The 19,159-nt window shown below is 47.3% G+C and overlaps 16 non-coding genes across 16 annotated transcripts; all 16 read right to left on the bottom strand.

The window, feature by feature from the left end:
* Window positions 1-714: 714 nt before the first annotated feature.
* On the bottom strand, window positions 715-787 carry TRNAV-CAC (transfer RNA valine (anticodon CAC)). The gene has a single exon. It is a non-coding gene; the product is annotated as a tRNA-Val (tRNA).
* Window positions 788-1,207: 420 nt separating this feature from the next.
* On the bottom strand, window positions 1,208-1,279 carry TRNAP-UGG (transfer RNA proline (anticodon UGG)). Its single transcript has one exon. It is a non-coding gene; the product is annotated as a tRNA-Pro (tRNA).
* Window positions 1,280-3,095: 1,816 nt separating this feature from the next.
* On the bottom strand, window positions 3,096-3,167 carry TRNAP-UGG (transfer RNA proline (anticodon UGG)). The gene has a single exon. It is a non-coding gene; the product is annotated as a tRNA-Pro (tRNA).
* Window positions 3,168-4,482: 1,315 nt separating this feature from the next.
* TRNAV-CAC (transfer RNA valine (anticodon CAC)) lies at window positions 4,483-4,555 on the bottom strand. The gene has a single exon. It is a non-coding gene; the product is annotated as a tRNA-Val (tRNA).
* Window positions 4,556-4,975: 420 nt separating this feature from the next.
* On the bottom strand, window positions 4,976-5,047 carry TRNAP-UGG (transfer RNA proline (anticodon UGG)). Its single transcript has one exon. It is a non-coding gene; the product is annotated as a tRNA-Pro (tRNA).
* Window positions 5,048-6,366: 1,319 nt separating this feature from the next.
* TRNAV-CAC (transfer RNA valine (anticodon CAC)) lies at window positions 6,367-6,439 on the bottom strand. Its single transcript has one exon. It is a non-coding gene; the product is annotated as a tRNA-Val (tRNA).
* Window positions 6,440-6,859: 420 nt separating this feature from the next.
* On the bottom strand, window positions 6,860-6,931 carry TRNAP-UGG (transfer RNA proline (anticodon UGG)). Its single transcript has one exon. It is a non-coding gene; the product is annotated as a tRNA-Pro (tRNA).
* A 1,315-nt stretch (window positions 6,932-8,246) lies between these two features.
* Window positions 8,247-8,319, bottom strand: TRNAV-CAC (transfer RNA valine (anticodon CAC)). Its single transcript has one exon. It is a non-coding gene; the product is annotated as a tRNA-Val (tRNA).
* A 420-nt stretch (window positions 8,320-8,739) lies between these two features.
* Window positions 8,740-8,811, bottom strand: TRNAP-UGG (transfer RNA proline (anticodon UGG)). Its single transcript has one exon. It is a non-coding gene; the product is annotated as a tRNA-Pro (tRNA).
* A 3,636-nt stretch (window positions 8,812-12,447) lies between these two features.
* TRNAP-UGG (transfer RNA proline (anticodon UGG)) lies at window positions 12,448-12,519 on the bottom strand. The gene has a single exon. It is a non-coding gene; the product is annotated as a tRNA-Pro (tRNA).
* A 1,315-nt stretch (window positions 12,520-13,834) lies between these two features.
* On the bottom strand, window positions 13,835-13,907 carry TRNAV-CAC (transfer RNA valine (anticodon CAC)). Its single transcript has one exon. It is a non-coding gene; the product is annotated as a tRNA-Val (tRNA).
* A 420-nt stretch (window positions 13,908-14,327) lies between these two features.
* TRNAP-UGG (transfer RNA proline (anticodon UGG)) lies at window positions 14,328-14,399 on the bottom strand. The gene has a single exon. It is a non-coding gene; the product is annotated as a tRNA-Pro (tRNA).
* A 1,315-nt stretch (window positions 14,400-15,714) lies between these two features.
* On the bottom strand, window positions 15,715-15,787 carry TRNAV-CAC (transfer RNA valine (anticodon CAC)). Its single transcript has one exon. It is a non-coding gene; the product is annotated as a tRNA-Val (tRNA).
* Window positions 15,788-16,207: 420 nt separating this feature from the next.
* Window positions 16,208-16,279, bottom strand: TRNAP-UGG (transfer RNA proline (anticodon UGG)). The gene has a single exon. It is a non-coding gene; the product is annotated as a tRNA-Pro (tRNA).
* Window positions 16,280-17,594: 1,315 nt separating this feature from the next.
* Window positions 17,595-17,667, bottom strand: TRNAV-CAC (transfer RNA valine (anticodon CAC)). Its single transcript has one exon. It is a non-coding gene; the product is annotated as a tRNA-Val (tRNA).
* A 420-nt stretch (window positions 17,668-18,087) lies between these two features.
* Window positions 18,088-18,159, bottom strand: TRNAP-UGG (transfer RNA proline (anticodon UGG)). Its single transcript has one exon. It is a non-coding gene; the product is annotated as a tRNA-Pro (tRNA).
* Window positions 18,160-19,159: the final 1,000 nt, after the last annotated feature.

Raw genomic sequence — 19,159 nt, 5'->3', positions numbered from 1 at the left:
AAAGTCTGTTCTCTTTTCTTGCGTAGGGTGAGCATTCACAGAGCCCAGCTTCGTTGACAAGAGTGCAAAAGGTGTATACTAAAAGCTTTCTGCTTTACTTGAGCGCCATGGCCGTTATTATATTTTGGCTGCTCCAAGCAATCTCTGTCCAGCCGATGCAAATTTCCAGCTCAAATTTTCCCAGCACTCAAAAAGTCCCTCCTCCCGCCAGCTCTGCTTTCAGGAAGTTCAGCAGAAGCAGTCCAACTTCTGTTCCCACTTCAGAGGAAAAGCTTTCTCGGGCCAGAGAAAGCCAGGGAATCACTGTACCGGCAAGTGCATTTCTTACAACTGGTAATCCCTCAGAACACAGAAATGAAGAAGCTGTATATGAAAATGTATTATTTCTTTGGTACACTAACCTATGTAACTAATATGGACCATTTCAGAGGACGGAGCGGACCCAACTGTGATCCCAGAGACCCAAATACCCAGCAGTAGGGAAAATAAATCCTCTCTGTGCTCTGCAACATTACATACACAAAATGCAAGCGCGTGCATTTTTTTATTGGCCCCATATACAGAATACATGTGAGGATGCTTGCCTTCCCAGTGTATTTCTCAAGCTCTTGAGAGCATATGCTATTTCCATGGGAACGCAAATAAGTTCATACTTTACATTTGTGTGTGACAAAAGGGGAAAAAAACTATTTTGTGTAAAATGCCAGCAGAGAGTGTTTCTGCCCGGTCTCGAACCGGGGACCTTTCGCGTGTGAGGCGAACGTGATAACCACTACACTACAGAAACAGCTGCTTGCTCACCTTTGTAGGGACTGGGAGAACAGGTGCAAAGGGCAGTGCAAGTGGACCTGCTTAAAGACTAATCAAATGCCTTGCGCCTGAAGCTCACACAATCCAGCCTAAAACATACGTCCTATCAAGCATGCGCACATATACAAGTATGCCAGCTGAGGGCCTATGCAGCGTACAGAGGGAAGGACATATTTCCACTTTGAGATCGGACGGCCAAAACTCACAAGCAAATCAAGGAATGTTACTGAGAGCTAACAGAGAACACAAAGTGCTTGTCGCAAGGACATGGCACGCAAAGAGGTTCAGGAAGTGAATTGTTCATCGACTACTGCTTACCGAGAAAACCAGAGAGTCTGTCCAATGAAAATAACATTGAAAAAACAAAAAAAAGGAGCTCAAGTTAACCACCTTGATTGGGCTCGTCCGGGATTTGAACCCGGGACCTCTCGCACCCAAAGCGAGAATCATACCCCTAGACCAACGAGCCACGGTCCTTTGAGCATTTGACGGAATTGTCCTCAGCGTTTGCACCCCCCTTAGGATTCGAGGCCAAGAATGCCTATTCCTGAAGTTTGTTCCTGCCGCTGAAAGCCTTGTCGGTGTATGAGCCAAATGAATGCCCCAGTCGGCACGCTCTGACTGTCTTCACAGGTCTCCTCCTCATCCCGAAGGTTGGTGGCCCATTGACATCAGGGTGGAAGGTGCTTGCGATACACTGTTCCTTCCTTCCTTCCTTCCTTCCTTCCTTCCTTTATTCCTCTTATGCTGTTTATGTAATAAGAGGTGACGATACACAGAAGAGAGAAAGTGGCCCAACACACTAGACTAGCAGTCTTCTGATCAATCTGCAGCTGGCAAGGTGGGGGAGAGCCTTTATTTTGCACCTGCTGGGATCTGCATTGGCAGAAGCTCTGAGGGCTGGGCCTTTCCTTTTGCCTGTAAAAACAAAAAGCAGCCCTCCTCCCTCCAGCCCTGAGAGCATGGGCGTGACACTGGAAAAAGCAGCATCTCCCCTTTGGTAAAGATGACCATTGCACAGCTGCTCACTCAGAGCTCGATCGTGCTCGATCAGGCGAGATATATTTAGGTCACCAGCAAAGTCTGTTCTCTTTTCTTGCGTAGGGTGAGCATTCACAAAGCCCAGCTTCGTTGACAAGAGTGCAAAAGGTGTATACTAAAAGCTTTCTGCTTTACTTGAGCGCCATGGCCGTTATTATATTTTGGCTGCTCCAAGCAATCTCTGTCCAGCCGATGCAAATTTCCAGCTCAAATTTTCCCAGCACTCAAAAAGTCCCTCCTCCCGCCAGCTCTGCTTTCAGGAAGTTCAGCAGAAGCAGTCCAACTTCTGTTCCCACTTCAGAGGAAAAGCTTTCTCGGGCCAGAGAAAGCCAGGGAATCACTGTACCGGCAAGTGCATTTCTTACAACTGGTAATCCCTCAGAACACAGAAATGAAGAAGCTGTATATGAAAATGTATTATTTCTTTGGTACACTAACCTATGTAACTAATATGGACCATTTCAGAGGACGGAGCGGACCCAACTGTGATCCCAGAGACCCAAATACCCAGCAGTAGGGAAAATAAATCCTCTCTGTGCTCTGCAACATTACATACACAAAATGCAAGCGCGTGCATTTTTTTATTGGCCCCATATACAGAATACATGTGAGGATGCTTGCCTTCCCAGTGTATTTCTCAAGCTCTTGAGAGCATATGCTATTTCCATGGGAACGCAAATAAGTTCATACTTTACATTTGTGTGTGACAAAAGGGGAAAAAAACTATTTTGTGTAAAATGCCAGCAGAGAGTGTTTCTGCCCGGTCTCGAACCAGGGACCTGTCGCGTGTGAGGCGAACGTGATAACCACTACACTACAGAAACAGCTGCTTGCTCACCTTTGTAGGGACTGGGAGAACAGGTGCAAAGGGCAGTGCAAGTGGACCTGCTTAAAGACTAATCAAATGCCTTGCGCCTGAAGCTCACACAATCCAGCCTAAAACATACGTCCTATCAAGCATGCGCACATATACAAGTATGCCAGCTGAGGGCCTATGCAGCGTACAGAGGGAAGGACATATTTCCACTTTGAGATCGGACGGCCAAAACTCACAAGCAAATCAAGGAATGTTACTGAGAGCTAACAGAGAACACAAAGTGCTTGTCGCAAGGACATGGCACGCAAAGAGGTTCAGGAAGTGAATTGTTCATCGACTACTGCTTACCGAGAAAACCAGAGAGTCTGTCCAATGAAAATAACATTGAAAAAACAAAAAAAAGGAGCTCAAGTTAACCACCTTGATTGGGCTCGTCCGGGATTTGAACCCGGGACCTCTCGCACCCAAAGCGAGAATCATACCCCTAGACCAACGAGCCACGGTCCTTTGAGCATTTGACGGAATTGTCCTCAGCGTTTGCACCCCCCTTAGGATTCGAGGCCAAGAATGCCTATTCCTGAAGTTTGTTCCTGCCGCTGAAAGCCTTGTCGGTGTATGAGCCAAATGAATGCCCCAGTCGGCACGCTCTGACTGTCTTCACAGGTCTCCTCCTCATCCCGAAGGTTGGTGGCCCATTGACATCAGGGTGGAAGGTGCTTGCGATACACTGTTCCTTCCTTCCTTCCTTCCTTCCTTTATTCCTCTTATGCTGTTTATGTAATAAGAGGGGACGATACACAGAAGAGAGAAAGTGGCCCAACACACTAGACTAGCAGTCTTCTGATCAATCTGCAGCTGGCAAGGTGGGGGAGAGCCTTTATTTTGCACCTGCTGGGATCTGCATTGGCAGAAGCTCTGAGGGCTGGGCCTTTCCTTTTGCCTGTAAAAACAAAAAGCAGCCCTCCTCCCTCCAGCCCTGAGAGCATGGGCGTGACACTGGAAAAAGCAGCATCTCCCCTTTGGTAAAGATGACCATTGCACAGCTGCTCACTCAGAGCTCGATCGTGCTCGATCAGGCGAGATATATTTAGGTCACCAGCAAAGTCTGTTCTCTTTTCTTGCGTAGGGTGAGCATTCACAGAGCCCAGCTTCGTTGACAAGAGTGCAAAAGGTGTATACTAAAAGCTTTCTGCTTTACTTGAGCGCCATGGCCGTTATTATATTTTGGCTGCTCCAAGCAATCTCTGTCCAGCCGATGCAAATTTCCAGCTCAAATTTTCCCAGCACTCAAAAAGTCCCTCCTCCCGCCAGCTCTGCTTTCAGGAAGTTCAGCAGAAGCAGTCCAACTTCTGTTCCCACTTCAGAGGAAAAGCTTTCTCGGGCCAGAGAAAGCCAGGGAATCACTGTACCGGCAAGTGCATTTCTTACAACTGGTAATCCCTCAGAACACAGAAATGAAGAAGCTGTATATGAAAATGTATTATTTCTTTGGTACACTAACCTATGTAACTAATATGGACCATTTCAGAGGACGGAGCGGACCCAACTGTGATCCCAGAGACCCAAATACCCAGCAGTAGGGAAAATAAATCCTCTCTGTGCTCTGCAACATTACATACACAAAATGCAAGCGCGTGCATTTTTTTATTGGCCCCATATACAGAATACATGTGAGGATGCTTGCCTTCCCAGTGTATTTCTCAAGCTCTTGAGAGCATATGCTATTTCCATGAGAACGCAAATAAGTTCATACTTTACATTTGTGTGTGACAAAAGGGGAAAAAAACTATTTTGTGTAAAATGCCAGCAGAGAGTGTTTCTGCCCGGTCTCGAACCGGGGACCTTTCGCGTGTGAGGCGAACGTGATAACCACTACACTACAGAAACAGCTGCTTGCTCACCTTTGTAGGGACTGGGAGAACAGCTGCAAAGGGCAGTGCAAGTGGACCTGCTTAAAGACTAATCAAATGCCTTGCGCCTGAAGCTCACACAATCCAGCCTAAAACATACGTCCTATCAAGCATGCGCACATATACAAGTATGCCAGCTGAGGGCCTATGCAGCGTACAGAGGGAAGGACATATTTCCACTTTGAGATCGGACGGCCAAAACTCACAAGCAAATCAAGGAATGTTACTGAGAGCTAACAGAGAACACAAAGTGCTTGTCGCAAGGACATGGCACGCAAAGAGGTTCAGGAAGTGAATTGTTCATCGACTACTGCTTACCGAGAAAACCAGAGAGTCTGTCCAATGAAAATAACATTGAAAAAACAAAAAAAAGGAGCTCAAGTTAACCACCTTGATTGGGCTCGTCCGGGATTTGAACCCGGGACCTCTCGCACCCAAAGCGAGAATCATACCCCTAGACCAACGAGCCACGGTCCTTTGAGCATTTGACGGAATTGTCCTCAGCGTTTGCACCCCCCTTAGGATTCGAGGCCAAGAATGCCTATTCCTGAAGTTTGTTCCTGCCGCTGAAAGCCTTGTCGGTGTATGAGCCAAATGAATGCCCCAGTCGGCACGCTCTGACTGTCTTCACAGGTCTCCTCCTCATCCCGAAGGTTGGTGGCCCATTGACATCAGGGTGGAAGGTGCTTGCGATACACTGTTCCTTCCTTCCTTCCTTCCTTCCTTTATTCCTCTTATGCTGTTTATGTAATAAGAGGGGACGATACACAGAAGAGAGAAAGTGGCCCAACACACTAGACTAGCAGTCTTCTGATCAATCTGCAGCTGGCAAGGTGGGGGAGAGCCTTTATTTTGCACCTGCTGGGATCTGCATTGGCAGAAGCTCTGAGGGCTGGGCCTTTCCTTTTGCCTGTAAAAACAAAAAGCAGCCCTCCTCCCTCCAGCCCTGAGAGCATGGGCGTGACACTGGAAAAAGCAGCATCTCCCCTTTGGTAAAGATGACCATTGCACAGCTGCTCACTCAGAGCTCGATCGTGCTCGATCGATCAGGCGAGATATATTTAGGTCACCAGCAAAGTCTGTTCTCTTTTCTTGCGTAGGGTGAGCATTCACAGAGCCCAGCTTCGTTGACAAGAGTGCAAAAGGTGTATACTAAAAGCTTTCTGCTTTACTTGAGCGCCATGGCCGTTATTATATTTTGGCTGCTCCAAGCAATCTCTGTCCAGCCGATGCAAATTTCCAGCTCAAATTTTCCCAGCACTCAAAAAGTCCCTCCTCCCGCCAGCTCTGCTTTCAGGAAGTTCAGCAGAAGCAGTCCAACTTCTGTTCCCACTTCAGAGGAAAAGCTTTCTCGGGCCAGAGAAAGCCAGGGAATCACTGTACCGGCAAGTGCATTTCTTACAACTGGTAATCCCTCAGAACACAGAAATGAAGAAGCTGTATATGAAAATGTATTATTTCTTTGGTACACTAACCTATGTAACTAATATGGACCATTTCAGAGGACGGAGCGGACCCAACTGTGATCCCAGAGACCCAAATACCCAGCAGTAGGGAAAATAAATCCTCTCTGTGCTCTGCAACATTACATACACAAAATGCAAGCGCGTGCATTTTTTTATTGGCCCCATATACAGAATACATGTGAGGATGCTTGCCTTCCCAGTGTATTTCTCAAGCTCTTGAGAGCATATGCTATTTCCATGGGAACGCAAATAAGTTCATACTTTACATTTGTGTGTGACAAAAGGGGAAAAAAACTATTTTGTGTAAAATGCCAGCAGAGAGTGTTTCTGCCCGGTCTCGAACCGGGGACCTTTCGCGTGTGAGGCGAACGTGATAACCACTACACTACAGAAACAGCTGCTTGCTCACCTTTGTAGGGACTGGGAGAACAGGTGCAAAGGGCAGTGCAAGTGGACCTGCTTAAAGACTAATCAAATGCCTTGCGCCTGAAGCTCACACAATCCAGCCTAAAACATACGTCCTATCAAGCATGCGCACATATACAAGTATGCCAGCTGAGGGCCTATGCAGCGTACAGAGGGAAGGACATATTTCCACTTTGAGATCGGACGGCCAAAACTCACAAGCAAATCAAGGAATGTTACTGAGAGCTAACAGAGAACACAAAGTGCTTGTCGCAAGGACATGGCACGCAAAGAGGTTCAGGAAGTGAATTGTTCATCGACTACTGCTTACCGAGAAAACCAGAGAGTCTGTCCAATGAAAATAACATTGAAAAAACAAAAAAAAGGAGCTCAAGTTAACCACCTTGATTGGGCTCGTCCGGGATTTGAACCCGGGACCTCTCGCACCCAAAGCGAGAATCATACCCCTAGACCAACGAGCCACGGTCCTTTGAACATTTGACGGAATTGTCCTCAGCGTTTGCACCCCCCTTAGGATTCGAGGCCAAGAATGCCTATTCCTGAAGTTTGTTCCTGCCGCTGAAAGCCTTGTCGGTGTATGAGCCAAATGAATGCCCCAGTCGGCACGCTCTGACTGTCTTCACAGGTCTCCTCCTCATCCCGAAGGTTGGTGGCCCATTGACATCAGGGTGGAAGGTGCTTGCGATACACTGTTCCTTCCTTCCTTCCTTCCTTCCTTTATTCCTCTTATGCTGTTTATGTAATAAGAGGGGACGATACACAGAAGAGAGAAAGTGGCCCAACACACTAGACTAGCAGTCTTCTGATCAATCTGCAGCTGGGAAGGTGGGGGAGAGCCTTTATTTTGCACCTGCTGGGATCTGCATTGGCAGAAGCTCTGAGGGCTGGGCCTTTCCTTTTGCCTGTAAAAACAAAAAGCAGCCCTCCTCCCTCCAGCCCTGAGAGCATGGGCGTGACACTGGAAAAAGCAGCATCTCCCCTTTGGTAAAGATGACCATTGCACAGCTGCTCACTCAGAGCTCGATCGTGCTCGATCAGGCGAGATATATTTAGGTCACCAGCAAAGTCTGTTCTCTTTTCTTGCGTAGGGTGAGCATTCACAGAGCCCAGCTTCGTTGACAAGAGTGCAAAAGGTGTATACTAAAAGCTTTCTGCTTTACTTGAGCGCCATGGCCGTTATTATATTTTGGCTGCTCCAAGCAATCTCTGTCCAGCCGATGCAAATTTCCAGCTCAAATTTTCCCAGCACTCAAAAAGTCCCTCCTCCCGCCAGCTCTGCTTTCAGGAAGTTCAGCAGAAGCAGTCCAACTTCTGTTCCCACTTCAGAGGAAAAGCTTTCTCGGGCCAGAGAAAGCCAGGGAATCACTGTACCGGCAAGTGCATTTCTTACAACTGGTAATCCCTCAGAACACAGAAATGAAGAAGCTGTATATGAAAATGTATTATTTCTTTGGTACACTAACCTATGTAACTAATATGGACCATTTCAGAGGACGGAGCGGACCCAACTGTGATCCCAGAGACCCAAATACCCAGCAGTAGGGAAAATAAATCCTCTCTGTGCTCTGCAACATTACATACACAAAATGCAAGCGCGTGCATTTTTTTATTGGCCCCGTATACAGAATACATGTGAGGATGCTTGCCTTCCCAGTGTATTTCTCAAGCTCTTGAGAGCATATGCTATTTCCATGGGAACGCAAATAAGTTCATACTTTACATTTGTGTGTGACAAAAGGGGAAAAAAACTATTTTGTGTAAAATGCCAGCAGAGAGTGTTTCTGCCCGGTCTCGAACCGGGGACCTTTCGCGTGTGAGGCGAACGTGATAACCACTACACTACAGAAACAGCTGCTTGCTCACCTTTGTAGGGACTGGGAGAACAGGTGCAAAGGGCAGTGCAAGTGGACCTGCTTAAAGACTAATCAAATGCCTTGCGCCTGAAGCTCACACAATCCAGCCTAAAACATACGTCCTATCAAGCATGCGCACATATACAAGTATGCCAGCTGAGGGCCTATGCAGCGTACAGAGGGAAGGACATATTTCCACTTTGAGATCGGACGGCCAAAACTCACAAGCAAATCAAGGAATGTTACTGAGAGCTAACAGAGAACACAAAGTGCTTGTCGCAAGGACATGGCACGCAAAGAGGTTCAGGAAGTGAATTGTTCATCGACTACTGCTTACCGAGAAAACCAGAGAGTCTGTCCAATGAAAATAACATTGAAAAAACAAAAAAAAGGAGCTCAAGTTAACCACCTTGATTGGGCTCGTCCGGGATTTGAACCCGGGACCTCTCGCACCCAAAGCGAGAATCATACCCCTAGACCAACGAGCCACGGTCCTTTGAGCATTTGACGGAATTGTCCTCAGCGTTTGCACCCCCCTTAGGATTCAAGGCCAAGAATGCCTATTCCTGAAGTTTGTTCCTGCCGCTGAAAGCCTTGTCGGTGTATGAGCCAAATGAATGCCCCAGTCGGCACGCTCTGACTGTCTTCACAGGTCTCCTCCTCATCCCGAAGGTTGGTGGCCCATTGACATCAGGGTGGAAGGTGCTTGCGATACACTGTTCCTTCCTTCCTTCCTTCCTTCCTTTATTCCTCTTATGCTGTTTATGTAATAAGAGGGGACGATACACAGAAGAGAGAAAGTGGCCCAACACACTAGACTAGCAGTCTTCTGATCAATCTGCAGCTGGCAAGGTGGGGGAGAGCCTTTATTTTGCACCTGCTGGGATCTGCATTGGCAGAAGCTCTGAGGGCTGGGCCTTTCCTTTTGCCTGTAAAAACAAAAAGCAGCCCTCCTCCCTCCAGCCCTGAGAGCATGGGCGTGACACTGGAAAAAGCAGCATCTCCCCTTTGGTAAAGATGACCATTGCACAGCTGCTCACTCAGAGCTCGATCGTGCTCGATCAGATGAGATATATTTAGGTCACCAGCAAAGTCTGTTCTCTTTTCTTGCGTAGGGTGAGCATTCACAGAGCCCAGCTTCGTTGACAAGAGTGCAAAAGGTGTATACTAAAAGCTTTCTGCTTTACTTGAGCGCCATGGCCGTTATTATATTTTGGCTGCTCCAAGCAATCTCTGTCCAGCCGATGCAAATTTCCAGCTCAAATTTTCCCAGCACTCAAAAAGTCCCTCCTCCCGCCAGCTCTGCTTTCAGGAAGTTCAGCAGAAGCAGTCCAACTTCTGTTCCCACTTCAGAGGAAAAGCTTTCTCGGGCCAGAGAAAGCCAGGGAATCACTGTACCGGCAAGTGCATTTCTTACAACTGGTAATCCCTCAGAACACAGAAATGAAGAAGCTGTATATGAAAATGTATTATTTCTTTGGTACACTAACCTATGTAACTAATATGGACCATTTCAGAGGACGGAGCGGACCCAACTGTGATCCCAGAGACCCAAATACCCAGCAGTAGGGAAAATAAATCCTCTCTGTGCTCTGCAACATTACATACACAAAATGCAAGCGCGTGCATTTTTTTATTGGCCCCATATACAGAATACATGTGAGGATGCTTGCCTTCCCAGTGTATTTCTCAAGCTCTTGAGAGCATATGCTATTTCCATGAGAACGCAAATAAGTTCATACTTTACATTTGTGTGTGACAAAAGGGGAAAAAAACTATTTTGTGTAAAATGCCAGCAGAGAGTGCGTGTGAGGCGAACGTGATAACCACTACACTACAGAAACAGCTGCTTGCTCACCTTTGTAGGGACTGGGAGAACAGGTGCAAAGGGCAGTGCAAGTGGACCTGCTTAAAGACTAATCAAATGCCTTGCGCCTGAAGCTCACACAATCCAGCCTAAAACATACGTCCTATCAAGCATGCGCACATATACAAGTATGCCAGCTGAGGGCCTATGCAGCGTACAGAGGGAAGGACATATTTCCACTTTGAGATCGGACGGCCAAAACTCACAAGCAAATCAAGGAATGTTACTGAGAGCTAACAGAGAACACAAAGTGCTTGTCGCAAGGACATGGCACGCAAAGAGGTTCAGGAAGTGAATTGTTCATCGACTACTGCTTACCGAGAAAACCAGAGAGTCTGTCCAATGAAAATAACATTGAAAAAACAAAAGAAAGGAGCTCAAGTTAACCACCTTGATTGGGCTCGTCCGGGACCTCTCGCACCCAAAGCGAGAATCATACCCCTAGACCAACGAGCCACGGTCCTTTGAGCATTTGACGGAATTGTCCTCAGCGTTTGCACCCCCCTTAGGATTCGAGGCCAAGAATGCCTATTCCTGAAGTTTGTTCCTGCCGCTGAAAGCCTTGTCGGTGTATGAGCCAAATGAATGCCCCAGTCGGCACGCTCTGACTGTCTTCACAGGTCTCCTCCTCATCCCGAAGGTTGGTGGCCCATTGACATCAGGGTGGAAGGTGCTTGCGATACACTGTTCCTTCCTTCCTTCCTTCCTTCCTTCCTTTATTCCTCTTATGCTGTTTATGTAATAAGAGGGGACGATACACAGAAGAGAGAAAGTGGCCCAACACACTAGACTAGCAGTCTTCTGATCAATCTGCAGCTGGCAAGGTGGGGGAGAGCCTTTATTTTGCACCTGCTGGGATCTGCATTGGCAGAAGCTCTGAGGGCTGGGCCTTTCCTTTTGCCTGTAAAAACAAAAAGCAGCCCTCCTCCCTCCAGCCCTGAGAGCATGGGCGTGACACTGGAAAAAGCAGCATCTCCCCTTTGGTAAAGATGACCATTGCACAGCTGCTCACTCAGAGCTCGATCGTGCTCGATCAGGCGAGATATATTTAGGTCACCAGCAAAGTCTGTTCTCTTTTCTTGCGTAGGGTGAGCATTCACAGAGCCCAGCTTCGTTGACAAGAGTGCAAAAGGTGTATACTAAAAGCTTTCTGCTTTACTTGAGCGCCATGGCCGTTATTATATTTTGGCTGCTCCAAGCAATCTCTGTCCAGCCGATGCAAATTTCCAGCTCAAATTTTCCCAGCACTCAAAAAGTCCCTCCTCCCGCCAGCTCTGCTTTCAGGAAGTTCAGCAGAAGCAGTCCAACTTCTGTTCCCACTTCAGAGGAAAAGCTTTCTCGGGCCAGAGAAAGCCAGGGAATCACTGTACCGGCAAGTGCATTTCTTACAACTGGTAATCCCTCAGAACACAGAAATGAAGAAGCTGTATATGAAAATGTATTATTTCTTTGGTACACTAACCTATGTAACTAATATGGACCATTTCAGAGGACGGAGCGGACCCAACTGTGATCCCAGAGACCCAAATACCCAGCAGTAGGGAAAATAAATCCTCTCTGTGCTCTGCAACATTACATACACAAAATGCAAGCGCGTGCATTTTTTTATTGGCCCCATATACAGAATACATGTGAGGATGCTTGCCTTCCCAGTGTATTTCTCAAGCTCTTGAGAGCATATGCTATTTCCATGGGAACGCAAATAAGTTCATACTTTACATTTGTGTGTGACAAAAGGGGAAAAAAACTATTTTGTGTAAAATGCCAGCAGAGAGTGTTTCTGCCTGGGGACCTTTCGCGTGTGAGGCGAACGTGATAACCACTACACTACAGAAACAGCTGCTTGCTCACCTTTGTAGGGACTGGGAGAACAGGTGCAAAGGGCAGTGCAAGTGGACCTGCTTAAAGACTAATCAAATGCCTTGCGCCTGAAGCTCACACAATCCAGCCTAAAACATACGTCCTATCAAGCATGCGCACATATACAAGTATGCCAGCTGAGGGCCTATGCAGCGTACAGAGGGAAGGACATATTTCCACTTTGAGATCGGACGGCCAAAACTCACAAGCAAATCAAGGAATGTTACTGAGAGCTAACAGAGAACACAAAGTGCTTGTCGCAAGGACATGGCACGCAAAGAGGTTCAGGAAGTGAATTGTTCATCGACTACTGCTTACCGAGAAAACCAGAGAGTCTGTCCAATGAAAATAACATTGAAAAAACAAAAAAAAGGAGCTCAAGTTAACCACCTTGATTGGGCTCGTCCGGGATTTGAACCCGGGACCTCTCGCACCCAAAGCGAGAATCATACCCCTAGACCAACGAGCCACGGTCCTTTGAGCATTTGACGGAATTGTCCTCAGCGTTTGCACCCCCCTTAGGATTCGAGGCCAAGAATGCCTATTCCTGAAGTTTGTTCCTGCCGCTGAAAGCCTTGTCGGTGTATGAGCCAAATGAATGCCCCAGTCGGCACGCTCTGACTGTCTTCACAGGTCTCCTCCTCATCCCGAAGGTTGGTGGCCCATTGACATCAGGGTGGAAGGTGCTTGCGATACACTGTTCCTTCCTTCCTTCCTTCCTTCCTTTATTCCTCTTATGCTGTTTATGTAATAAGAGGGGACGATACACAGAAGAGAGAAAGTGGCCCAACACACTAGACTAGCAGTCTTCTGATCAATCTGCAGCTGGCAAGGTGGGGGAGAGCCTTTATTTTGCACCTGCTGGGATCTGCATTGGCAGAAGCTCTGAGGGCTGGGCCTTTCCTTTTGCCTGTAAAAACAAAAAGCAGCCCTCCTCCCTCCAGCCCTGAGAGCATGGGCGTGACACTGGAAAAAGCAGCATCTCCCCTTTGGTAAAGATGACCATTGCACAGCTGCTCACTCAGAGCTCGATCGTGCTCGATCAGGCGAGATATATTTAGGTCACCAGCAAAGTCTGTTCTCTTTTCTTGCGTAGGGTGAGCATTCACAGAGCCCAGCTTCGTTGACAAGAGTGCAAAAGGTGTATACTAAAAGCTTTCTGCTTTACTTGAGCGCCATGGCCGTTATTATATTTTGGCTGCTCCAAGCAATCTCTGTCCAGCCGATGCAAATTTCCAGCTCAAATTTTCCCAGCACTCAAAAAGTCCCTCCTCCCGCCAGCTCTGCTTTCAGGAAGTTCAGCAGAAGCAGTCCAACTTCTGTTCCCACTTCAGAGGAAAAGCTTTCTCGGGCCAGAGAAAGCCAGGGAATCACTGTACCGGCAAGTGCATTTCTTACAACTGGTAATCCCTCAGAACACAGAAATGAAGAAGCTGTATATGAAAATGTATTATTTCTTTGGTACACTAACCTATGTAACTAATATGGACCATTTCAGAGGACGGAGCGGACCCAACTGTGATCCCAGAGACCCAAATACCCAGCAGTAGGGAAAATAAATCCTCTCTGTGCTCTGCAACATTACATACACAAAATGCAAGCGCGTGCATTTTTTTATTGGCCCCATATACAGAATACATGTGAGGATGCTTGCCTTCCCAGTGTATTTCTCAAGCTCTTGAGAGCATATGCTATTTCCATGGGAACGCAAATAAGTTCATACTTTACATTTGTGTGTGACAAAAGGGGAAAAAAACTATTTTGTGTAAAATGCCAGCAGAGAGTGTTTCTGCCCGGTCTAGAACCGGGGACCTTTCGCGTGTGAGGCGAACGTGATAACCACTACACTACAGAAACAGCTGCTTGCTCACCTTTGTAGGGACTGGGAGAACAGGTGCAAAGGGCAGTGCAAGTGGACCTGCTTAAAGACTAATCAAATGCCTTGCGCCTGAAGCTCACACAATCCAGCCTAAAACATACGTCCTATCAAGCATGCGCACATATACAAGTATGCCAGCTGAGGGCCTATGCAGCGTACAGAGGGAAGGACATATTTCCACTTTGAGATCGGACGGCCAAAACTCACAAGCAAATCAAGGAATGTTACTGAGAGCTAACAGAGAACACAAAGTGCTTGTCGCAAGGACATGGCACGCAAAGAGGTTCAGGAAGTGAATTGTTCATCGACTACTGCTTACCGAGAAAACCAGAGAGTCTGTCCAATGAAAATAACATTGAAAAAACAAAAAAAAGGAGCTCAAGTTAACCACCTTGTTTGGGCTCGTCCGGGATTTGAACCCGGGACCTCTCGCACCCAAAGCGAGAATCATACCCCTAGACCAACGAGCCACGGTCCTTTGAGCATTTGACGGAATTGTCCTCAGCGTTTGCACCCCCCTTAGGATTCGAGGCCAAGAATGCCTATTCCTGAAGTTTGTTCCTGCCGCTGAAAGCCTTGTCGGTGTATGAGCCAAATGAATGCCCCAGTCGGCACGCTCTGACTGTCTTCACAGGTCTCCTCCTCATCCCGAAGGTTGGTGGCCCATTGACATCAGGGTGGAAGGTGCTTGCGATACACTGTTCCTTCCTTCCTTCCTTCCTTCCTTTATTCCTCTTATGCTGTTTATGTAATAAGAGGGGACGATACACAGAAGAGAGAAAGTGGCCCAACACACTAGACTAGCAGTCTTCTGATCAATCTGCAGCTGGCAAGGTGGGGGAGAGCCTTTATTTTGCACCTGCTGGGATCTGCATTGGCAGAAGCTCTGAGGGCTGGGCCTTTCCTTTTGCCTGTAAAAACAAAAAGCAGCCCTCCTCCCTCCAGCCCTGAGAGCATGGGCGTGACACTGGAAAAAGCAGCATCTCCCCTTTGGTAAAGATGACCATTGCACAGCTGCTCACTCAGAGCTCGATCGTGCTCGATCAGGCGAGATATATTTAGGTCACCAGCAAAGTCTGTTCTCTTTTCTTGCGTAGGGTGAGCATTCACAGAGCCCAGCTTCGTTGACAAGAGTGCAAAAGGTGTATACTAAAAGCTTTCTGCTTTACTTGAGCGCCATGGCCGTTATTATATTTTGGCTGCTCCAAGCAATCTCTGTCCAGCCGATGCAAATTTCCAGCTCAAATTTTCCCAGCACTCAAAAAGTCCCTCCTCCCGCCAGCTCTGCTTTCAGGAAGTTCAGCAGAAGCAGTCCAACTTCTGTTCCCACTTCAGAGGAAAAGCTTTCTCGGGCCAGAGAAAGCCAGGGAATCACTGTACCGGCAAGTGCATTTCTTACAACTGGTAATCCCTCAGAACACAGAAATGAAGAAGCTGTATATGAAAATGTATTATTTCTTTGGTACACTAACCTATGTAACTAATATGGACCATTTCAGAGGACGGAGCGGACCCAACTGTGATCCCAGAGACCCAAATACCCAGCAGTAGGGAAAATAAATCCTCTCTGTGCTCTGCAACATTACATACACAAAATGCAAGCGCGTGCATTTTTTTATTGGCCCCATATACAGAATACATGTGAGGATGCTTGCCTTCCCAGTGTATTTCTCAAGCTCTTGAGAGCATATGCTATTTCCATGAGAACGCAAATAAGTTCATACTTTACATTTGTGTGTGACAAAAGGGGAAAAAAACTATTTTGTGTAAAATGCCAGCAGAGAGTGTTTCTGCCCGGTCTCGAACCGGGGACCTTTCGCGTGTGAGGCGAACGTGATAACCACTACACTACAGAAACAGCTGCTTGCTCACCTTTGTAGGGACTGGGAGAACAGGTGCAAAGGGCAGTGCAAGTGGACCTGCTTAAAGACTAATCAAATGCCTTGCGCCTGAAGCTCACACAATCCAGCCTAAAACATACGTCCTATCAAGCATGCGCACATATACAAGTATGCCAGCTGAGGGCCTATGCAGCGTACAGAGGGAAGGACATATTTCCACTTTGAGATCGGACGGCCAAAACTCACAAGCAAATCAAGGAATGTTACTGAGAGCTAACAGAGAACACAAAGTGCTTGTCGCAAGGACATGGCACGCAAAGAGGTTCAGGAAGTGAATTGTTCATCGACTACTGCTTACCGAGAAAACCAGAGAGTCTGTCCAATGAAAATAACATTGAAAAAACAAAAAAAAGGAGCTCAAGTTAACCACCTTGATTGGGCTCGTCCGGGATTTGAACCCGGGACCTCTCGCACCCAAAGCGAGAATCATACCCCTAGACCAACGAGCCACGGTCCTTTGAGCATTTGACGGAATTGTCCTCAGCGTTTGCACCCCCCTTAGGATTCGAGGCCAAGAATGCCTATTCCTGAAGTTTGTTCCTGCCGCTGAAAGCCTTGTCGGTGTATGAGCCAAATGAATGCCCCAGTCGGCACGCTCTGACTGTCTTCACAGGTCTCCTCCTCATCCCGAAGGTTGGTGGCCCATTGACATCAGGGTGGAAGGTGCTTGCGATACACTGTTCCTTCCTTCCTTCCTTCCTTCCTTTATTCCTCTTATGCTGTTTATGTAATAAGAGGGGACGATACACAGAAGAGAGAAAGTGGCCCAACACACTAGACTAGCAGTCTTCTGATCAATCTGCAGCTGGCAAGGTGGGGGAGAGCCTTTATTTTGCACCTGCTGGGATCTGCATTGGCAGAAGCTCTGAGGGCTGGGCCTTTCCTTTTGCCTGTAAAAACAAAAAGCAGCCCTCCTCCCTCCAGCCCTGAGAGCATGGGCGTGACACTGGAAAAAGCAGCATCTCCCCTTTGGTAAAGATGACCATTGCACAGCTGCTCACTCAGAGCTCGATCGTGCTCGATCAGGCGAGATATATTTAGGTCACCAGCAAAGTCTGTTCTCTTTTCTTGCGTAGGGTGAGCATTCACAGAGCCCAGCTTCGTTGACAAGAGTGCAAAAGGTGTATACTAAAAGCTTTCTGCTTTACTTGAGCGCCATGGCCGTTATTATATTTTGGCTGCTCCAAGCAATCTCTGTCCAGCCGATGCAAATTTCCAGCTCAAATTTTCCCAGCACTCAAAAAGTCCCTCCTCCCGCCAGCTCTGCTTTCAGGAAGTTCAGCAGAAGCAGTCCAACTTCTGTTCCCACTTCAGAGGAAAAGCTTTCTCGGGCCAGAGAAAGCCAGGGAATCACTGTACCGGCAAGTGCATTTCTTACAACTGGTAATCCCTCAGAACACAGAAATGAAGAAGCTGTATATGAAAATGTATTATTTCTTTGGTACACTAACCTATGTAACTAATATGGACCATTTCAGAGGACGGAGCGGACCCAACTGTGATCCCAGAGACCCAAATACCCAGCAGTAGGGAAAATAAATCCTCTCTGTGCTCTGCAACATTACATACACAAAATGCAAGCGCGTGCATTTTTTTATTGGCCCCATATACAGAATACATGTGAGGATGCTTGCCTTCCCAGTGTATTTCTCAAGCTCTTGAGAGCATATGCTATTTCCATGGGAACGCAAATAAGTTCATACTTTACATTTGTGTGTGACAAAAGGGGAAAAAAACTATTTTGTGTAAAATGCCAGCAGAGAGTGTTTCTGCCCGGTCTCGAACCGGGGACCTTTCGCGTGTGAGGCGAATGTGATAACCACTACACTACAGAAACAGCTGCTTGCTCATCTTTGTAGGGACTGGGAGAACAGGTGCAAAGGGCAGTGCAAGTGGACCTGCTTAAAGACTAATCAAATGCCTTGCGCCTGAAGCTCACACAATCCAGCCTAAAACATACGTCCTATCAAGCATGCGCACATATACAAGTATGCCAGCTGAGGGCCTATGCAGCGTACAGAGGGAAGGACATATTTCCACTTTGAGATCGGACGGCCAAAACTCACAAGCAAATCAAGGAATGTTACTGAGAGCTAACAGAGAACACAAAGTGCTTGTCGCAAGGACATGGCACGCAAAGAGGTTCAGGAAGTGAATTGTTCATCGACTACTGCTTACCGAGAAAACCAGAGAGTCTGTCCAATGAAAATAACATTGAAAAAACAAAAAAAAGGAGCTCAAGTTAACCACCTTGATTGGGCTCGTCCGGGATTTGAACCCGGGACCTCTCGCACCCAAAGCGAGAATCATACCCCTAGACCAACGAGCCACGGTCCTTTGAGCATTTGACGGAATTGTCCTCAGCGTTTGCACCCCCCTTAGGATTCGAGGCCAAGAATGCCTATTCCTGAAGTTTGTTCCTGCCACTGAAAGCCTTGTCGGTGTATGAGCCAAATGAATGCCCCAGTCGGCACGCTCTGACTGTCTTCACAGGTCTCCTCCTCATCCCGAAGGTTGGTGGCCCATTGACATCAGGGTGGAAGGTGCTTGCGATACACTGTTCCTTCCTTCCTTCCTTCCTTCCTTTATTCCTCTTATGCTGTTTATGTAATAAGAGGGGACGATACACAGAAGAGAGAAAGTGGCCCAACACACTAGACTAGCAGTCTTCTGATCAATCTGCAGCTGGCAAGGTGGGGGAGAGCCTTTATTTTGCACCTGCTGGGATCTGCATTGGCAGAAGCTCTGAGGGCTGGGCCTTTCCTTTTGCCTGTAAAAACAAAAAGCAGCCCTCCTCCCTCCAGCCCTGAGAGCATGGGCGTGACACTGGAAAAAGCAGCATCTCCCCTTTGGTAAAGATGACCATTGCACAGCTGCTCACTCAGAGCTCGATCGTGCTCGATCAGGCGAGATATATTTAGGTCACCAGCAAAGTCTGTTCTCTTTTCTTGCGTAGGGTGAGCATTCACAGAGCCCAGCTTCGTTGACAAGAGTGCAAAAGGTGTATACTAAAAGCTTTCTGCTTTACTTGAGCGCCATGGCCGTTATTATATTTTGGCTGCTCCAAGCAATCTCTGTCCAGCCGATGCAAATTTCCAGCTCAAATTTTCCCAGCACTCAAAAAGTCCCTCCTCCCGCCAGCTCTGCTTTCAGGAAGTTCAGCAGAAGCAGTCCAACTTCTGTTCCCACTTCAGAGGAAAAGCTTTCTCGGGCCAGAGAAAGCCAGGGAATCACTGTACCGGCAAGTGCATTTCTTACAACTGGTAATCCCTCAGAACACAGAAATGAAGAAGCTGTATATGAAAATGTATTATTTCTTTGGTACACTA

The sequence above is a fragment of the Ambystoma mexicanum genome, chromosome 2q (genome assembly GCF_040938575.1).
Source record: "Ambystoma mexicanum isolate Mex_15411 chromosome 2q, UKY_AmexF1_1, whole genome shotgun sequence".
NCBI classification, from domain to species: Eukaryota; Metazoa; Chordata; class Amphibia; order Caudata; family Ambystomatidae; genus Ambystoma; species Ambystoma mexicanum.
The sequence above is the reverse complement of the archived record's forward strand: the minus strand, read 5'-3'. Positions and strand labels throughout refer to the sequence as shown.